The sequence below is a fragment of the Daucus carota genome, chromosome 9, assembly GCF_001625215.2.
Source record: "Daucus carota subsp. sativus chromosome 9, DH1 v3.0, whole genome shotgun sequence".
NCBI lineage: Eukaryota > Viridiplantae > Streptophyta > Magnoliopsida > Apiales > Apiaceae > Daucus > Daucus carota.
In genome coordinates this window covers 44,985,304-45,004,296 of record NC_030389.2, presented here as the reverse complement: position 1 = coordinate 45,004,296, position 18,993 = coordinate 44,985,304, and the positions used below count along the sequence as shown (strand labels likewise).

The 18,993-nt window shown below is 36.0% G+C and overlaps 1 long non-coding RNA gene across 3 annotated transcripts; it reads left to right on the top strand.

Annotated features, from left to right (window-relative positions):
• The first annotated feature begins 261 nt into the window (after positions 1–261).
• Positions 262–17,749, top strand: LOC108201778 (uncharacterized). 3 transcript variants are annotated; one of them, XR_010287445.1, is made up of 8 exons: positions 262–445; positions 528–670; positions 14,873–14,946; positions 15,071–15,818; positions 15,920–16,408; positions 16,633–16,786; positions 16,870–17,009; positions 17,287–17,749. It is a non-coding gene; the product is annotated as an uncharacterized LOC108201778 (long non-coding RNA). The 3 variants fall into 3 exon arrangements; XR_010287444.1 differs by having other exon boundaries at positions 266–445; positions 15,071–15,167; positions 17,253–17,737; XR_010287443.1 differs by having other exon boundaries at positions 267–445; positions 15,071–15,167; positions 17,287–17,734.
• Positions 17,750–18,993: the final 1,244 nt, after the last annotated feature.

Sequence of the window (18,993 nt, the reverse complement as noted above, 5' to 3'; positions counted from 1 at the left end):
TGTTCCGGGTCGTAGACTGGTAGTTTGTTTAATGTGTCCAAATGGATGTGATTATTGGGAAATTCATCTATATCTATATAATCCTAATCTGTGAATACAAAGCATCTTCCAATTTACTCTTTTTGCCCTTGCTCTCAATTTTTATTAATACTGGATGGGGGGTGTTTTCTGTAATTTACCAAGAAACTTGGATCATGCAAGTGTAAACGGGTTCCGACCCATTGCAAAATTGAACTGCTTTCTGCTTAACTTACAGTAGGATCCGAGATAATACGGGCGCTCCATCAGTTTTTTGAAATTTTTGGTTAGTTATGTCTGCCCATGATTTCAGGAGCCATTTCCTCCACCGCACAGTTATAGAGTTGCCTGTGAGTCTCAAACAGATAATTATGCTCTTTATTTTCTCAATCCGATATGAAACTCAGCAGAGATACCATGGACGGTGGTAAGTATCAATCTTCGCAATGTGTGCTTCATCGTGTGTAATATCTTTTGTTTTGCATTTATTTTTCCATCGTCTTGCCTAGGATATTGTTATCAGTCAGCAGAGAATTGCAACTTTGCTCCTAATCTATTCCTTATTCCACGCCTATAACGTCGACGGGTCTTGCTTGGGTTTCGAACTGGTTAGTCTTCTCGGTCGGATTTTGCTGCGGTATTATTGATCAAGGTGGGTTTCTTTGCCTGCAAATTTCTCTATTTACCGACTTTTCTTTAGCTTTGAGTTTGATTGGGATTATAGAGATTAGTTGTATTTAAATATTTGTATTAGCAGCAAAGAAACAGATAAATTGATTTTGTGTATTGGAAGGGCCATGGCCACAACTAGATGCGTTTTTTGTCTTTCCCGATTTACACAATTTCTTTACTTTGGCAGGGATGTCTTGAACTTTTGTCAATAAGTGGTATTAGCATTAAGGGAATGAAGGCAGTAGTGGTCGGTCAACGTAACATTGTTGGATTACCAGTTTCACTTCTACTTATTATTCCCTATTGCTTCTCATCTTTTTTTTTGTGGTGACATTTTTCTGATAATTTCAAATATTTGATTTTAACCTTTACGGGATTCTGGTCGTGCTTTTGTTGGTTTTTGCTCCTTAAATTTGATATGCAGGATTTTAGTGATGGTAATACTTCTCACTTGGCACCCTATATTTGGCTTAAATTTATAATACAGTAATGTGGCGCCCTCCAAACCCGGGTCAGAAGTTTGGGGTCCACAACATAACATAAACCTGTAATTAATAAAATATATGCAGTGACCCTTAGCTGTCCATGGATCGCAACAGGTTAAAGTATAAAACAAGCCACAGCATAACTTTAATTATTACAAACCCAATCCCAGAATATAAACTTAAATCTTACAAGCTTACACATTGTTTGTCTCTCGTTATTCAAACTAGTACATATATATAAAAAGCCAGGTGCCGCTGATAGCTTTCTTCCTCTCCTAGCCTGGAATCCTGGCCTTACCACTAGCCTGAGGGTCATCGTTACCAACTTTCTCTGCTTTCACTGGAAAGAACATAAAATACCGCAAGAGTGAGCTAACCAGCTCAGCAAGTATAACAATATCAATTTACAATATTAATCATAAGCTGAAGGAAACCAGTGTCTCAAGGAATCAATCTCAATACCAAGATTTGTTTTTAGAACATTGATTAGAATTGGATATTAAATTTATTTTCAAAAATCAAAGGTTAGGCTGCTGATCAGTCAGACACTAACCCCGAGCAGGTCCCACCATGCTCGTTTACTGGATCCAAGGCACACATTGGCCTAAAGCGACCACTCATCTGGTCTGACCATTCATTTGGTCCAAGTTTAGAAAACTATCCAATTCTATCAAAATCAAGATGATCAACAATATTATTCAATAAAATAGAAACATCAACATCATAAATAAATTTGGAAGCAGAAGCAGACTACTATTCAAAGTGTCTCAGATGGATCTCAAAGGAGGAATGAGAAATATCTTCATGGTTTAGCAAAGAATCAAACATTGCCTCATAGGATGGCAAAGCATATCAAAGTTTAGTGTTTATATGAAGAAGGGTTCTAGGTTCACAAAAAGAACCCAAGTATAAATGAATGCTGTTAAGATCAAGAAACTGGAGTTTATGGAAAGAATCAATCAACTGTAAGTTATATGTCATAACAGATGTTATTTGGGGTCGTTCAACTGGTTACGGTCTGAAATAAAAGTGATTGATAACTGGTTGAGGTATCGAGGGTATATTTTTGAAATGAAATTAGGTTGTTATGGTAATCATTTAGAAGTTTTAAAGATGGAAGGTTTACAATTGAAATAAGTTTCGTAGCAGGTATCAAAGAATCGGTCAAAGGTTCAAGAATCAATAAGGTAAGTAATCCATAATATAGTTCAAGAAATCTGGTTGAAGGTTCAAGAATCAATAGGATAAATAATCCATAAAATAGTTCAAGAAATTTGGTTGAAGGTTCAAGAATCCATAGGATAAATAATCCATGCGATAATTCAATAGGTCACAGGACTTCATCAGAAAGTTCACTAAATAATCACAACAGATACAACATATAATTGAAGGAAAGTCTGAGGGAACTTGCCTTATATAGCTGATCTCAAGTTTCAACTACGCTTGCTCGCTATACTACTCTATCACCACTTGCTTTCCCTTCCTACGTCTCGCTTCTTCTGCTAATCACAACAATTCTTTATCAATATATGATCTCATACTATTCTTATTATCACACCTTCGCAACGAGTTCCTAACTACCCTTCGTTTCACTTAAATCCGACTTACGGATCAAAAGATATGTCGAAACAATCCTATAATGTTCATGTAGACACGTAACACATCAATCAGATATGCCATTACACGTATCACATAAGATATTCAATGAAATTTATTTATCAAAGAAGGTTTGAAGTCAAAAGGATTTTTCTGGCATTTAATATGAATTTTTAAACATTTTTCGGAATTAAAACGGGTCAAAGAATCATTTTATAAATAAATAATCCATTGTTGGATACTCGAAATCAAGTCCGAAATAATTTAAAATCAATTAACGAGCTTCAATCATATTTTAAAATAATATTTTAAAGCTCGAACTAATTTTTCGGAATTTTAAAATCATTTAAAATTATTTAAAATAATTAAATCTAATTAATAAATCAATTAAAATCAATTAATAATTAATTAAAACAATTAATCAATTAATAATTAAATTAATTGACTAATTATTATAATTAATTACTAATTAAAATTAATTAATAAATTAAATCAGATTTATTTTTGAATTAATAAATAATTAAAAACAATTTTTGAAATTAAAATAAATGATTTTCGAAATTAAATTTAAATAAACAAAACTTTTAAAAGATTTTGAAAGTTCAGGGTTTAAAACGTAAGTTTGAAAACCTTCAGGGTGACTTAATTGCAAATAAAAAAACTTGGGGAAACAATTGCATCTTCTTCGAAAGTTGGGGGGTCAAACCGTAGTTTGACCCTCCGGTCACCACCTCCGACTGTAACCCGCCGGAGTTCCGCCGGAGTTACACCACGCCGCCCAGAACACCCTCAAAAGGTGCAGATCTGTTGTATTCACTCCCAGGAACTCATCCCCGTTGTTGTTATTGGCAAAGGACCGCCGTGAAGCCACCGGAAAAGCTCCGCAGCCGGCGACGGCGCGAGCTCCGGCGGTTCCATACGGCCTCCTTTGCTCAATCAAAACCCATCCACATACTCCTCTTTTTCCCCTCTTTCCATTCATATATAACACTACTTCCCAGAATTAACGGGTCGAAAATCCGACCAAAATCAAAGCTTTTCCGGCAAAACCACTCAAGAACACCAAGAACACCATTTCAACAATTAAACTGACTCTTCTACATGTTATTGAACTCCAAATCAAGCATATGATATACCAAAATGATCAGGAGAACATTATCTACAACATACAATCATCAAAACACATCAACAACTTTAAAATCAAAAATCTCTAATTTAAACTAAATGGCTTCGAATTTAAAACCTTAAATCTCTCCTCACCTGCGAATTTCTTGATGTTTTTGATGACAAAATCAGATTCTACTCCTCAAAACCTTCGATTTGAGTGCTTAAACGCCAAGATCCGAGTCCGATAACGCTTCCAAATCCTTGTTTGAATCTCAAGAACACGAAGAACACTCTCTCGATAAACCCGTGTTTAACTGAGATTATGATTTCCCCGATGAATTAAAGTGCGGTTAAGGCTATTTATAGTTATGAAAAATTAATACCCCTTTGGATCATATATGACACGAAAATACAATGTTTAATAGCTTTATATAATAAAACAGGTCCAATCGGTACCGGTTTTCGAGATAATCATCAAAACGGGGCTTTTTAATCCGTCATTAGTATGCGGGTCCCACCGCAATTATTAAAAGATAAGGATGAGTATAAAAATATCTAGTTTCACGTTTATCGAGACAAACAGATAATTATCGAATACCGAAAAACTCCGCCGGACCGGCTCCGGAACAAACCGTACTCCGGATCGAAAAAGTCAAAACATGAAAAGTGTCCGGAATACTCAAATTAGGCTAAAGGTGAGTTTTGTTGAAATTTTCGGGAAATAAAATCTCGGTACCGTTACAAGTTGACGGTTTTCGAAAAATTAAAATAATTAATAATTAAATATAATATACGTAATTAAATCCATAAATCAAATATAAAATCATACGACAACACATAAATCGATATGAAAATATCTAAATAAACTATATTTCGTACTGAACATATAAAAATTGATATTCCTCAAATTTAATCAGAATTGTATAACTAAATAAATAGAACAGGAACCAATTAATTCACAGAAATTCATATAATATTCATTAATCATTAAAATATTTACACGGATAATCCCAGATGTTACATCCTTCCCCCCTTAAAAGGATTCTGTCCTCAGAATCGCTTAGGTGAACAAATGAGGGTACTTTTCACGCATATCACTTTCTAATTCCCAGGTTGACTCTTCAACCTTTGGGTTTCTCCACAATACTCTTACTAAATTAACTACCTTGTTTCTTAACACCTTCTCTCTTCTATCTAGGATTTCCACTGGCCTTTCTACATACGATAAATCTGCCTCGAGTTCTACCGGCTCATACTCTATCACATGCTTCGAATCTGGATTATATTTCTTAAGCATTGATACATGAAAGACGTTATGAATGTGCTCCATTTGCGGGGGTAACGCCAATTCGTATGCTACTTTGCCTACACGCCTCAAGATTTCAAATGGCCCCACGTATCGGGGACTTAGCTTGCCTTTCTTCCCGAATCTGGATAGCCCTTTCCATGGTGATACCTTCAGTAACACTGCTTCTCCGTCTTCAAATTCTACGTTCTTTCGGAATTGATCTGCATAATTTCGTTGACGACTCTGTGCTGCAATTAGTCGTTTCTGAATAATTTCGACAACTTCCTTTGTTTGTTGTACTAATTCCGGTCCAAGTATTTTGCGTTCTCCGACTTCATCCCAATATACTGGCGATCGACATTTGCGTCCGTAAAGAGCTTCATAAGGAGGCATCCCAATACTTGCATGATAACTATTATTATATGCAAACTCCACTAAAGGTAGATGTTCGTCCCAACTGCCTTTGAAATCGATTGTGCAAACACGTAACATGTCCTCGATCGTCTGAATAGTTCTCTCACTTTGGCCGTCTGTTTGTGGATGATATGCCGTACTCATATTCAATTTGGTGCCCAAGCATTCTTGAAAACTTTTCCAAAATCTTGAATTAAATCGTGGATCTCTATCTGATACAATGGATACGGGGACTCCATGACGAACTACAATCTCTTTCAAGTACATATGAACTAATTTATCCAAAGAGAATCTCTCATTGATCGGAAGAAAATGAGCTGACTTGGTTAATCTGTCCACTATCACCCAAATGGCATCATGGTTTGCTTTGGTCCTTGGTAATCCTACAATAAAATCCATAGCAATATGTTCCCACTTCCATTCTGGAATCTCTAAAGGTTGCAATAATCCACTTGGTCTTTGGTGTTCTGCTTTCACTCTTTGACACGTATAACATTTACTTACCCATTCTGCAATCTCTCTTTTCATGTCTGGCCACCAATAGTTCTCCTTTAAATCTCTATACATCTTAGTGCTGCCTGGATGAATTGAATACTTAGAATTGTGTGCTTCCTGCAAGATATCATTCTTTAACTCTGTTACCGGTGGAATCCATATCCTGGAAGAAAATCTAAGAATCCCTTGATCATCTTTCTGTGTACATAACTCCTCTCCTACTAACTTGTTTACATCCTGATCCATTACTTCTTCCTGACACTTCTTAATCTTTTCTAATAGCTCTGGTTGGAAGGTCATGGTATATACTGCTATCTTTGATGGTTCATGAATTCTTACCTCGATTTCCAACTTCTGAAACTCTCTATATAACTCCTCTGGCACAGTCAATACGTTTAACCTCTCCTTTCTACTTAAAGCATCTGCTACAACGTTGGCTTTTCCTGGATGATACTTAATCGTACAATCATAATCCTTAATCAACTCTAGCCATCTCCTTTGTCTCATGTTAAGCTCCTTCTGGGTAAAGATATACTTCAAACTTTTATGATCTGTATAAATCTCACATTTTTCTCCGTACAAATAATGTCTCCATATTTTTAATGCAAATACAATAGCTGCCAACTCCAGGTCATGAGTGGGGTACTTTTGTTCATGAGGTTTAAGTTGTCTAGAGGCATATGCAATAACTTTATCATGCTGCATCAATACACATCCTAATCCTTTATAAGAGGCATCACTATAAATCACAAAATTTCCTTGATCATCTGGAAGGGACAATACTGGTGCTGACACTAATCTCTTCTTCAACTCCTGAAAACTTTCCTCACACTTCTCATTCCATATGAACTTTTCATTCTTTCTAGTTAACTTAGTCAGTGGGGTTGCAATTCTTGAGAAATCCTGTACAAACCTTCTATAATAACCTGCTAACCCCAAGAAACTCCTGATCTCCGTGGGGGTCTTTGGTCTTTCCCAATTCATTATAGCTTCAATCTTTGCTGGATCTACCTTGATTCCCTCACGACTCACTATGTGTCCTAGAAATTGAACTTCTTGTAGCCAAAATTCACATTTAGAAAACTTTGCATATAACTTCTCCTTTCTTAGTATCTCTAAGGCTGTTCTTAAATGTTCCGCATGCTCCTCAGCTGTCTTAGAATATATCAGAATATCATCTATAAAAACAATCACAAACTTGTCCAAATACTTCTTAAAGACTCTATTCATTAAATCCATAAAAGCTGCTGGTGCATTCGTTAATCCAAAAGCCATCACTAAAAATTCATAATGACCGTACCTTGTTCTAAAAGCTGTCTTAGGTATGTCCTCAGATTTGATTTTGAGCTGATGGTAACCTGACCTAAGGTCAATCTTAGAAAAATATTCTGCTCCTTTCAACTGGTCAAACAAGTCGTCAATACGGGGTAAAGGATATCTATTCTTGATAGTAAGCTTATTAAGCTCTCTGTAATCTATGCATAACCTCATACTTCCATCTTTCTTCTTTACAAACAACACTGGTGCTCCCCATGGGGATACACTCGGTCTGATCACTCCTTTTTCCAATAACTCTTGTAATTGTTTTGCCAATTCTTTCATCTCTACGGGTGCCATCCTATACGGGGCTTTGGATATCGGCTCCGTTCCAGGTGCTAAGTCAATTACAAATTCTATCTCTCTATCTGGAGGAAGTCCTGGTAACTCATCCGGAAACACATCTGGAAATTCATTCACTACAGGAATATTTTCAAGTTTTACGGGTTCCTGACTTTTATCAATTACATAAGCAATATAGGCTTCGCATCCTTGACGTAACATTCTCTTTGCTTGAATCATAGTTAAGAACTTCTTTACTTGCTTTTGTCCTCTAAACGTTATTATCTTATCGTCTGGTGCCTTTAATATTACCTTCTTATTTTTACAATCTATCTGCGCACTATGTTTAGACAACCAATCCATCCCTAAGATTACATCAAATTCCCCCAGCTTGAAAGGTATCAAGTCGGCGCAAAACTTACTTCCTAAAATCTCAACTTCACAATCAGAACAAACTTGATTAACGGGAATACGATCCTGATTAGCTAGCTCTACATTCATAACCTCATTCAACAATTCAACCGGACAATTCAACTTATCAACAAAAGCTTGAGAAATAAATGATCTAGTGGCTCCCGAATCAATTAACACCTTGGCATTTAAAGAGTTTACGTTAAGCGTACCTGCCACGACATCGGCATCCTGAATAGCATCCTTCACTGACATGTCAAAGACTCTCGCCCTAGGAGGCTCATTCACTTCTGGAACAGTTCCCATGATTCTAAGTGCATTACTAACTGGAGCTGATGTTTTGCAATCTCTAGCCATATGTCCCTGCTTTCCGCATTTGAAACATGCATATCCTATAGCTGGAGCTTTACTTGTTGAGCTCTTATTCGCCTGATCTCTTATTGCTGATTGGTTCTGGCATTCCCTAGAATAATGTCCTTTCTGGTTACACTTAAAGCACACTATGTTCGGCTTGTTACACACTCCTCCATGTCTCTTGCCACATATCTGACATTCTGGTATAGAAGACCTCTGCTGATTGGCCTGATTTCCCATAATAAAACGACCACTTTGTCCACCACCGCCTATGGTCTGCTTCTTAAAATTGGAACTCCTTCCTGTTTGAAATTTCCCTTTCTTCTGGAACCTCCCTTGATGGGATGGCCCTTCTCTATTGTCTGGCTTTCTCTTCTTATCCTCTTTAGACTTCTGAAACAACTCATTTTCAGCCTCCGCAATCATTGCCTTCTCAACCACTGCTGCATAAGTCTCCAATTGCAAAATAGCTAACTTGCTCCTAATCCAAGGCTTCAGACCTTGTTGGAACCTTTTTGCTTTCTGCCTATCAGTCTCTACATAGGTTGGCACAAACCTAGCCAATTCCGCAAACTTATTCTCATATTCAACCACAGACATATTTCCTTGTTTCAGCTCTAAAAAGTTCAACTCCATTTGATCTTGAAGAAACCTAGGAAAATACTTTTCTAAAAACAATTCCTTAAACCTCTCCCAAGTAATCTCAACTGTACCTTCCATATTCTTCACAGATTCCCACCAATACGTTGCTTCACTCTTTAAGTAATGACTGGCAAACTTTGTTTTCTGGTCCTCACTTGCTGGAACTAATTCAAAACACTTTTCCATTTCTTTTAACCATGTTTGGGCTGCAACAGGATCTGCTGAGCCCTTAAATTCTGGAGGATGAACTGCCTGAAAAGTTTTAAAAGTTACCCTAGGATTCTCTTGATGTTGCTGTTGTCGGGTAAGATGAGCAGTTTGTTGAGCCAAAATTTGAATAAGTTGGGCCACAGCAGGATCTACTGGGCCTATGTTGACATTCCGGTTATCATTGTTATCATTGATGCTGTTGGTGCCTTCAGGATCACTGTTGGCACGAGTATGTCTTGTTGGAGGCATTCTGTAAAGAAGAAACAATTCACTTAGTCGTTTCAAATCAAATTTTCTTTTTTTATAAAAGGTTTTTAAGAAAACAGAGTTATACATTTTTGAAAACATTTTTTTTTTTTTTTTTTTTTTAGATTGTTTAACTAAATAAATTGCATTCTTCTTTACAGAATGTAAAGTATTAAAAGAAAGGTTGCAATATTATCACAAGAGTTTATGATCGGTACTGAAAGTAAAGTAAAGTAAAGTAAAACAAGTGCGATAAAGTAAAGGACAAGACTGAAAAGTAAAGATGCTGATATATATAAGTCAGTGCTGGAGATACAAGCGTCAAGCGCTTCGTCAAAAGTAAAGTACAACAACAGCAACAACAAGGCTATCATCTAGTCAGCTCGGCTAGTCTATATATACATGTCAAAATCCGCTGACAACCACAACAACATACATATCATCTAGTCAGCTCCGCTAGTCTATATATACATGACAAAATCTGCTGACCTGATACATACTACTCACTACAAGCTGCATCATACACACTACTCACTATGATACTGATCATCTCCAACATCTGATATACTCCAGACCTATGGAAAGTCTGGTCCTCCAATAACCTCTAGCTGCTCCAAGACCCAACGAGCCCAGTCTATAATATCCCCAGGGGTACCAAACTCCGAAGTGGCTCCATGTAGTCTCGCTGCTGCAATCCTCCGGAAGACAAAGATATTCTCTCTCAACTGTCGCTCTCCCCTGTTAGGATCTAGATTCTGCATCGCCTGTGTCAACTCTCCAATCTGGCCCAACAACTCCTCTCTCTCCATCAAGAGTGCCTGATAGTAGTGATAGGGTACCGAAAGAGGGGAACACGGATAAGAGGGTCCGACACCTGAAAATCCAGAAGACTCATGCTCTGGTGGAGGTCCACGGATAGGAGGTCGTATAAAGGGAGCAGGTGGGGACATCACAGGAGCGGGCGGGGGTATAGCCCTAAGTGGTATAGGTGCAATAGGGGTCTGTCCACTACGAGGGTATCCAGGTGGACGTGAAGGTCCAGCTACAGGTGGGGGTGTAAGAGCCCTGGGTGAAGATACCGGTACAACTCCAGGACGGAGTGGAAGTCCCTCAACCGTCGACTCAGAATGATCAGAATGAACCGGGGTACTGGGGCCTGACATACCTGATAGTCTGAGAATCAACATAAACAAACACGCATAAGAATCTGTATCCACTACCAGAATCAACCCTACATCTATTACGAATTCCTCAACCTCTCAACGTTCTATCTACCTATCACTCCTTTCTAGTCCTAATCTTCTACCCAACCTAACAATCTAGGCTTGTTTCATTGACTTTAAACCTGTCGCTCTGATACCAACCTGTGGCGCCCTCCAAACCCGGGTCAGAAGTTTGGGGTCCACAACATAACATAAACCTGTAATTAATAAAATATATGCAGTGACCCTTAGCTGTCCATGGATCGCAACAGGTTAAAGTATAAAACAAGCCACAGCATAACTTTAATTATTACAAACCCAATCCCAGAATATAAACTTAAATCTTACAAGCTTACACATTGTTTGTCTCTCGTTATTCAAACTAGTACATATATATAAAAAGCCAGGTGCCGCTGATAGCTTTCTTCCTCTCCTAGCCTGGAATCCTGGCCTTACCACTAGCCTGAGGGTCATCGTTACCAACTTTCTCTGCTTTCACTGGAAAGAACATAAAATACCGCAAGAGTGAGCTAACCAGCTCAGCAAGTATAACAATATCAATTTACAATATTAATCATAAGCTGAAGGAAACCAGTGTCTCAAGGAATCAATCTCAATACCAAGATTTGTTTTTAGAACATTGATTAGAATTGGATATTAAATTTATTTTCAAAAATCAAAGGTTAGGCTGCTGATCAGTCAGACACTAACCCCGAGCAGGTCCCACCATGCTCGTTTACTGGATCCAAGGCACACATTGGCCTAAAGCGACCACTCATCTGGTCTGACCATTCATTTGGTCCAAGTTTAGAAAACTATCCAATTCTATCAAAATCAAGATGATCAACAATATTATTCAATAAAATAGAAACATCAACATCATAAATAAATTTGGAAGCAGAAGCAGACTACTATTCAAAGTGTCTCAGATGGATCTCAAAGGAGGAATGAGAAATATCTTCATGGTTTAGCAAAGAATCAAACATTGCCTCATAGGATGGCAAAGCATATCAAAATTTAGTGTTTATATGAAGAAGGGTTCTAGGTTCACAAAAAGAACCCAAGTATAAATGAATGCTGTTAAGATCAAGAAACTGGAGTTTATGGAAAGAATCAATCAACTGTAAGTTATATGTCATAACAGATGTTATTTGGGGTCGTTCAACTGGTTACGGTCTGAAATAAAAGTGATTGATAACTGGTTGAGGTATCGAGGGTATATTTTTGAAATGAAATTAGGTTGTTATGGTAATCATTTAGAAGTTTTAAAGATGGAAGGTTTACAATTGAAATAAGTTTCGTAGCAGGTATCAAAGAATCGGTCAAAGGTTCAAGAATCAATAAGGTAAGTAATCCATAATATAGTTCAAGAAATCTGGTTGAAGGTTCAAGAATCAATAGGATAAATAATCCATAAAATAGTTCAAGAAATTTGGTTGAAGGTTCAAGAATCCATAGGATAAATAATCCATGCGATAATTCAATAGGTCACAGGACTTCATCAGAAAGTTCACTAAATAATCACAATAGATACAACATATAATTGAAGGAAAGTCTGAGGGAACTTGCCTTATATAGCTGATCTCAAGTTTCAACTACGCTTGCTCGCTATACTACTCTATCACCACTTGCTTTCCCTTCCTACGTCTCGCTTCTTCTGCTAATCACAACAATTCTTTATCAATATATGATCTCATACTATTCTTATTATCACACCTTCGCAACGAGTTCCTAACTACCCTTCGTTTCACTTAAATCCGACTTACGGATCAAAAGATATGTCGAAACAATCCTATAATGTTCATGTAGACACGTAACACATCAATCAGATATGCCATTACACGTATCACATAAGATATTCAATGAAATTTATTTATCAAAGAAGGTTTGAAGTCAAAAGGATTTTTCTGGCATTTAATATGAATTTTTAAACATTTTTCGGAATTAAAACGGGTCAAAGAATCATTTTATAAATAAATAATCCATTGTTGGATACTCGAAATCAAGTCCGAAATAATTTAAAATCAATTAACGAGCTTCAATCATATTTTAAAATAATATTTTAAAGCTCGAACTAATTTTTCGGAATTTTAAAATCATTTAAAATTATTTAAAATAATTAAATCTAATTAATAAATCAATTAAAATCAATTAATAATTAATTAAAACAATTAATCAATTAATAATTAAATTAATTGACTAATTATTATAATTAATTACTAATTAAAATTAATTAATAAATTAAATCAGATTTATTTTTGAATTAATAAATAATTAAAAACAATTTTTGAAATTAAAATAAATGATTTTCGAAATTAAATTTAAATAAACAAAACTTTTAAAAGATTTTGAAAGTTCAGGGTTTAAAACGTAAGTTTGAAAACCTTCAGGGTGACTTAATTGCAAATATAAAAAGCTTGGGGAAACAATTGCATCTTCTTCGAAAGTTGGGGGGTCAAACCGTAGTTTGACCCTCCGGTCACCACCTCCGACTGTAACCCGCCGGAGTTCCGCCGGAGTTACACCACGCCGCCCAGAACACCCTCAAAAGGTGCAGATCTGTTGTATTCACTCCCAGGAACTCATCCCCGTTGTTGTTATTGGCAAAGGACCGCCGTGAAGCCACCGGAAAAGCTCCGCAGCCGGCGACGGCGCGAGCTCCGGCGGTTCCATACGGCCTCCTTTGCTCAATCAAAACCCATCCACATACTCCTCTTTTTCCCCTCTTTCCATTCATATATAACACTACTTCCCAGAATTAACGGGTCGAAAATCCGACCAAAATCAAAGCTTTTCCGGCAAAACCACTCAAGAACACCAAGAACACCATTTCAACAATTAAACTGACTCTTCTACATGTTATTGAACTCCAAATCAAGCATATGATATACCAAAATGATCAGGAGAACATTATCTACAACATACAATCATCAAAACACATCAACAACTTTAAAATCAAAAATCTCTAATTTAAACTAAATGGCTTCGAATTTAAAACCTTAAATCTCTCCTCACCTGCGAATTTCTTGATGTTTTTGATGACAAAATCAGATTCTACTCCTCAAAACCTTCGATTTGAGTGCTTAAACGCCAAGATCCGAGTCCGATAACGCTTCCAAATCCTTGTTTGAATCTCAAGAACACGAAGAACACTCTCTCGATAAACCCGTGTTTAACTGAGATTATGATTTCCCCGATGAATTAAAGTGCGGTTAAGGCTATTTATAGTTATGAAAAATTAATACCCCTTTGGATCATATATGACACGAAAATACAATGTTTAATAGCTTTATATAATAAAACAGGTCCAATCGGTACCGGTTTTCGAGATAATCATCAAAACGGGGCTTTTTAATCCGTCATTAGTATGCGGGTCCCACCGCAATTATTACAAGATAAGGATGAGTATAAAAATATCTAGTTTCACGTTTATCGAGACAAACAGATAATTATCGAATACCGAAAAACTCCGCCGGACCGGCTCCGGAACAAACCGTACTCCGGATCGAAAAAGTCAAAACATGAAAAGTGTCCGGAATACTCAAATTAGGCTAAAGGTGAGTTTTGTTGAAATTTTCGGGAAATAAAATCTCGGTACCGTTACAAGTTGACGGTTTTCGAAAAATTAAAATAATTAATAATTAAATATAATATACGTAATTAAATCCATAAATCAAATATAAAATCATACGACAACACATAAATCGATATGAAAATATCTAAATAAACTATATTTCGTACTGAACATATAAAAATTGATATTCCTCAAATTTAATCAGAATTGTATAACTAAATAAATAGAACAGGAACCAATTAATTCACAGAAATTCATATAATATTCATTAATCATTAAAATATTTACACGGATAATCCCAGATGTTACAAGTAAAGTATGGTTATCACTTATCAATAGAGTGTCTATTAAGTCTTTAATAATATCAATGTATTAGGTGAGCCGAGTAAAACTCTGGCAATGCTTTTGATGCATTTTGGCGTAATAGAATGGTTAATAGGATCTATAATAACATATCAACAACCCATGATAATTGTGTTTTTTTTATTAATGTCTTCTGATCTTTTATTTATTACTCCTCTCACTCAGTTTTGTTCTATTTGATCTTCCACACAAACAGTCTATGGACAACAATTTCTCACTGGTTCTAGCAATATTCAGGGTGGAAGTCTTCAACTGAACTTTTGCTCAAAAGTATACCAAAGCCATTATCTGGGTTATTAATATTCTTAATTATTTTATGGTATAGGCTCATATTTTTGTTTGTAATATGATTTGTAGTTTGTTTTACTTAATCTGTCACCCTGGGTTCCTACAGGGAGAACTTAATATTGCAGATTTTGGGTGGTTAGTGCACAGAATTAACAAAAGACAGATCATGTACGAAATTTTGGATTATTTACCACATGAGATAGGTATGTGCATTACATGTGTGTTTCTTGAGCATTTCATCCTCTAAAAGGGTCTTTTGGGTCGGAACATATGTTTGTGCAATTCACTGTATTGTATTTAATTGCAGGAAAACAAATATTAAAACACATTTATATTTGATAGTTAAGTTGCAACAAATGATCACACGATAGTTAAGTTGCAACAAATCACACGGCTTTTAATTTCTGCACAGATAAATGCCAATAATACCACGTTTGAACTCTTAGTTACGCATGCAGCCTCCAAATCAGATTTATTTTTTTTGCTTCGATTAGCACTAATTAAGTGTGGTAGCTAGCGAGTAGTCTCTGCACCTACTTGTGTGCTCATTCCATTAGTGATTTTTGTAATCAACCAAAAGGTCCAAATTTCATGTCCCACTTCCAGAAGATCAAATTAGGCTCTATTCCGTTAACCTGCGTTGATGTGAGACACGCGTGCACGACCTTATTTTATGAGCCGTGAACCTACGTTGATGCGAGAGACGTGTACACGACCTTATTTTATGAGTCGGAGAGTATCTTTGTAAGTAGTATTTCATCAATTGGATTAGTGTAGTAAAATTAACAAAATGATCATGATCCCGCGGTATGAGTTCCTGTGGTTAATGGATATTCCTTTTAATTGTGTTCATGGTAAGGGCGCAAACATTGGACATTCCTTTTACTTCGTTTATCACGGTTAGGACCTCGCTTAACTTGAAGACTATTAACAACAATTAACTTCTGTGTCTCAGCCAGCAGGAAAGGGAGATCAACCTTCAAAGATAGGGGGCCGGAAGCACTCCATGGAGAGAACTAACAAAGTTCTGGCACTTGCTCTACATTGGAAGAGCATGAGCAAGTATCGACATCTGGAGTCTTGGTGTACTGCGCTATGAGTTCCTTTATGGTGTCCCTCCGTTTGAGCAAAAGAACAATCAGATATCATCGTGACAGTTGTGTAGTTTGTAATCTAACTGTTTTGTACTTGAGCAGTTGCCTATATATATTAGTTTATAGGGACTATGAATAATTAGATACAATGAGTACCTGTTGTAATTACACATTGATGATCTGATGGAATTGCTAATACTAAATAGAGATGAAATGCTGAAGTTAGTCTCTGGATATTTTGTAGGTGAAAGTAGTGAGAGATGCTGACTTTGATAGTGGAAGCTTGAAGATAGATACCAGAAGCACTTATCAGGTTTCAACACTTTCTGAGTCTCAATCTTCTTCGAAAGGTATTGCCTTTCCCCTTTTTTTTTCTTCTGTAATTAGTAAATTATATAATATATAATAAATAAGAAGATTCATTTAGTTTGATGTCTACTGCACACTGAATTTGTGCTACTGCTGCTATCCTTTCAATATAGAAATCTGATTCAATAATATACTGCAAATGTGCAAAATATAGAAGTATATATTGTTACATTTTACCTGTGGTTTGCAAAACTGTTATATCAAGGAGGATTAGCTCATCAGCTATAAATGAAGATGAGGAACCTGAGCCCAGTGGGGGTGTGGCTGGTACAGTGAGGCGACACATGCCTATTGATACTCTTGATCCCCCTGGGGCTATTCTTCATTTTTTTGTTGGGGACTCTTATGATCCTAAGCAGGTTGGTGAAATTTCTAATTAGTGTTCAGTTATATTGCAGCATTTGTTTTGTATTGACGCTGACCATCTACATGTTCTGCACAGTTTGCAGCAAGTCTGATGATGATCATATATTAAGAAAGTTGCACCCTAAAGGCATCTGGTATCTAACTGTTCTTGGCACAACAGCAACTACTCAGAGAGAATATATTGCACTGCCTGCTTTTCGCCGTATAAATTTAAAGGTGAGATATAGGCTATCACAATGTGCTACAAATCCCACGACCCATAGTTGAAGCAAATGTGTGATTTTATAAGGGCATAATGCACACCTTTTTGTATATCAATGCCACATTAAAAAAATAATTGAATGCTGTGTTTAGTTTTACACATGGGGACTATCGCTAAAATTTAGATCCGGGCTCAGTAAGATGCCTGCTTATCATCATCGTGCATTATTTGATCTGAACTTGATGACTTTTTTATAGATGAGCCGTGACATGTGTGACTGGTTGATTACAGGAGAAGGAGGTTTACAAGTCAGTTGCGCATGATCACTCCGTCATCAAACTGGATGGGGAGCTCATCCTTGAATCCTTGATGTTTACTTTTCTTTCCTATTCATATTTTCAAACGGTTCGTAGTGATTGTTAGTTAAACTTTTTGTGTTATTCCAGACCTTATTGAATGATTCGGATTAATGTTTTATTCATAATTGATGACTCTGCGTTTGGGATGAAGTAATCTGTTTTTTGATGCTTATCGATTTAAACAACAGTGCTGCACATCCTTGAAACTTAGATGATCCTCTCAGTATCAAGAAATAAGCTAAAGAAACTTCAATGTATTGGTTCACAGAGTGATTAAGTCTGCAGGTTCTGTGCGGAGCAATGTGACCAGTTTAGATTATTTTGATCTATGCCTTATACTCTCATTAAAGATTATCCCAGAAACTACAGGTATATTAGTCTGGGTTCTTTTCTTGAAATGTGCAGGCAGTTGAATAGACTTGGGCTACATACAACCAGTTATTCCGTGTATGCATGGAATTTGCTTTGTTTCTTGGACTGGAATTAAAAGATTCGTGCTCAAAACGAGTCTCAAGCATCTGATTTCCAGATTTGTATAAAAAATTAAACTTGAGTTAATTACGGATTGAATCACTGAAAGTTTAATAATAAAATATGATTCAAGTTATAATAATCATGGCCCGCGCGTTACAATTTAGAAAATATTACAATCAATTAATTAAATATTAAAGAATAAGCATTACCCGTGTGCGAAGCACGGGTAAGATTACTAGTTTTAGTAATTATACTTGTTTTGTATAAGTTATATAATTTTTCATTTTTTAAACGCAGTAGCCGGCAGCACCTACAATTCAGGTGTGCGACAGCCTCGGAGGCCCCGAAGTCGAACATGTGATTAAAAAGATACAAGTCCCCTCATCAACCAGCTGAACCAATCCCTTCAGGTGTATAATTATATAATTTGAAAGTTATTTATATGAATTTTTAAGTTAAAAAAAGAGGGATGTTCTAGAAATAGTATAATGAGAATATAAATTAGAAAGAAAATAAATATTATATGAAAAGGAACTAAAATGAGCATCAAGATATATATATTTTCAAAAATATGAAAATTTAGTTGAGTAATTCTTTTTTATTATTATTTACAATGCAGGCTTATATACTTCACAAATTAGGACATCAGAGGATAAATTGCTATCCAATCGTACTCTACATATATATTCATGAAATTAAAATTCTAAATTGTATTTTGATAAACATCAAAATAACTCCTTTTCGCGTTAACTTCTCTGCATATATTCATCATATTAAAAGTTTAACTAAATAATATTATAGATATAATGTGTTATTTCTTTTTGGAATTAAAATAAACTTGGTAGTAAAAGATAAATTGGTTGGTGAATTTTTTTCTAACAATCTACATAACCATATATAATTTTACTACTAAATAACAATTAAATCCCCTATTCAAAAAAAACAATTAAATCCCTTAAAAATTCATCACACCAAATGGGAAAAACAAACTTATGTGTATCTACACAAGCCCACTCCATCCGATCCAAAGCCTCAAACTCAAAGCCCAGGCCTCACACTCAGACAAATTTCATATCTTTCACTCCTGTTGTTTAAGCTCAACACTAGCTGAACTTTATTCTGCAATAAGAGTTTTAATATTTGTGTTTTCTACGTTACATAGAAA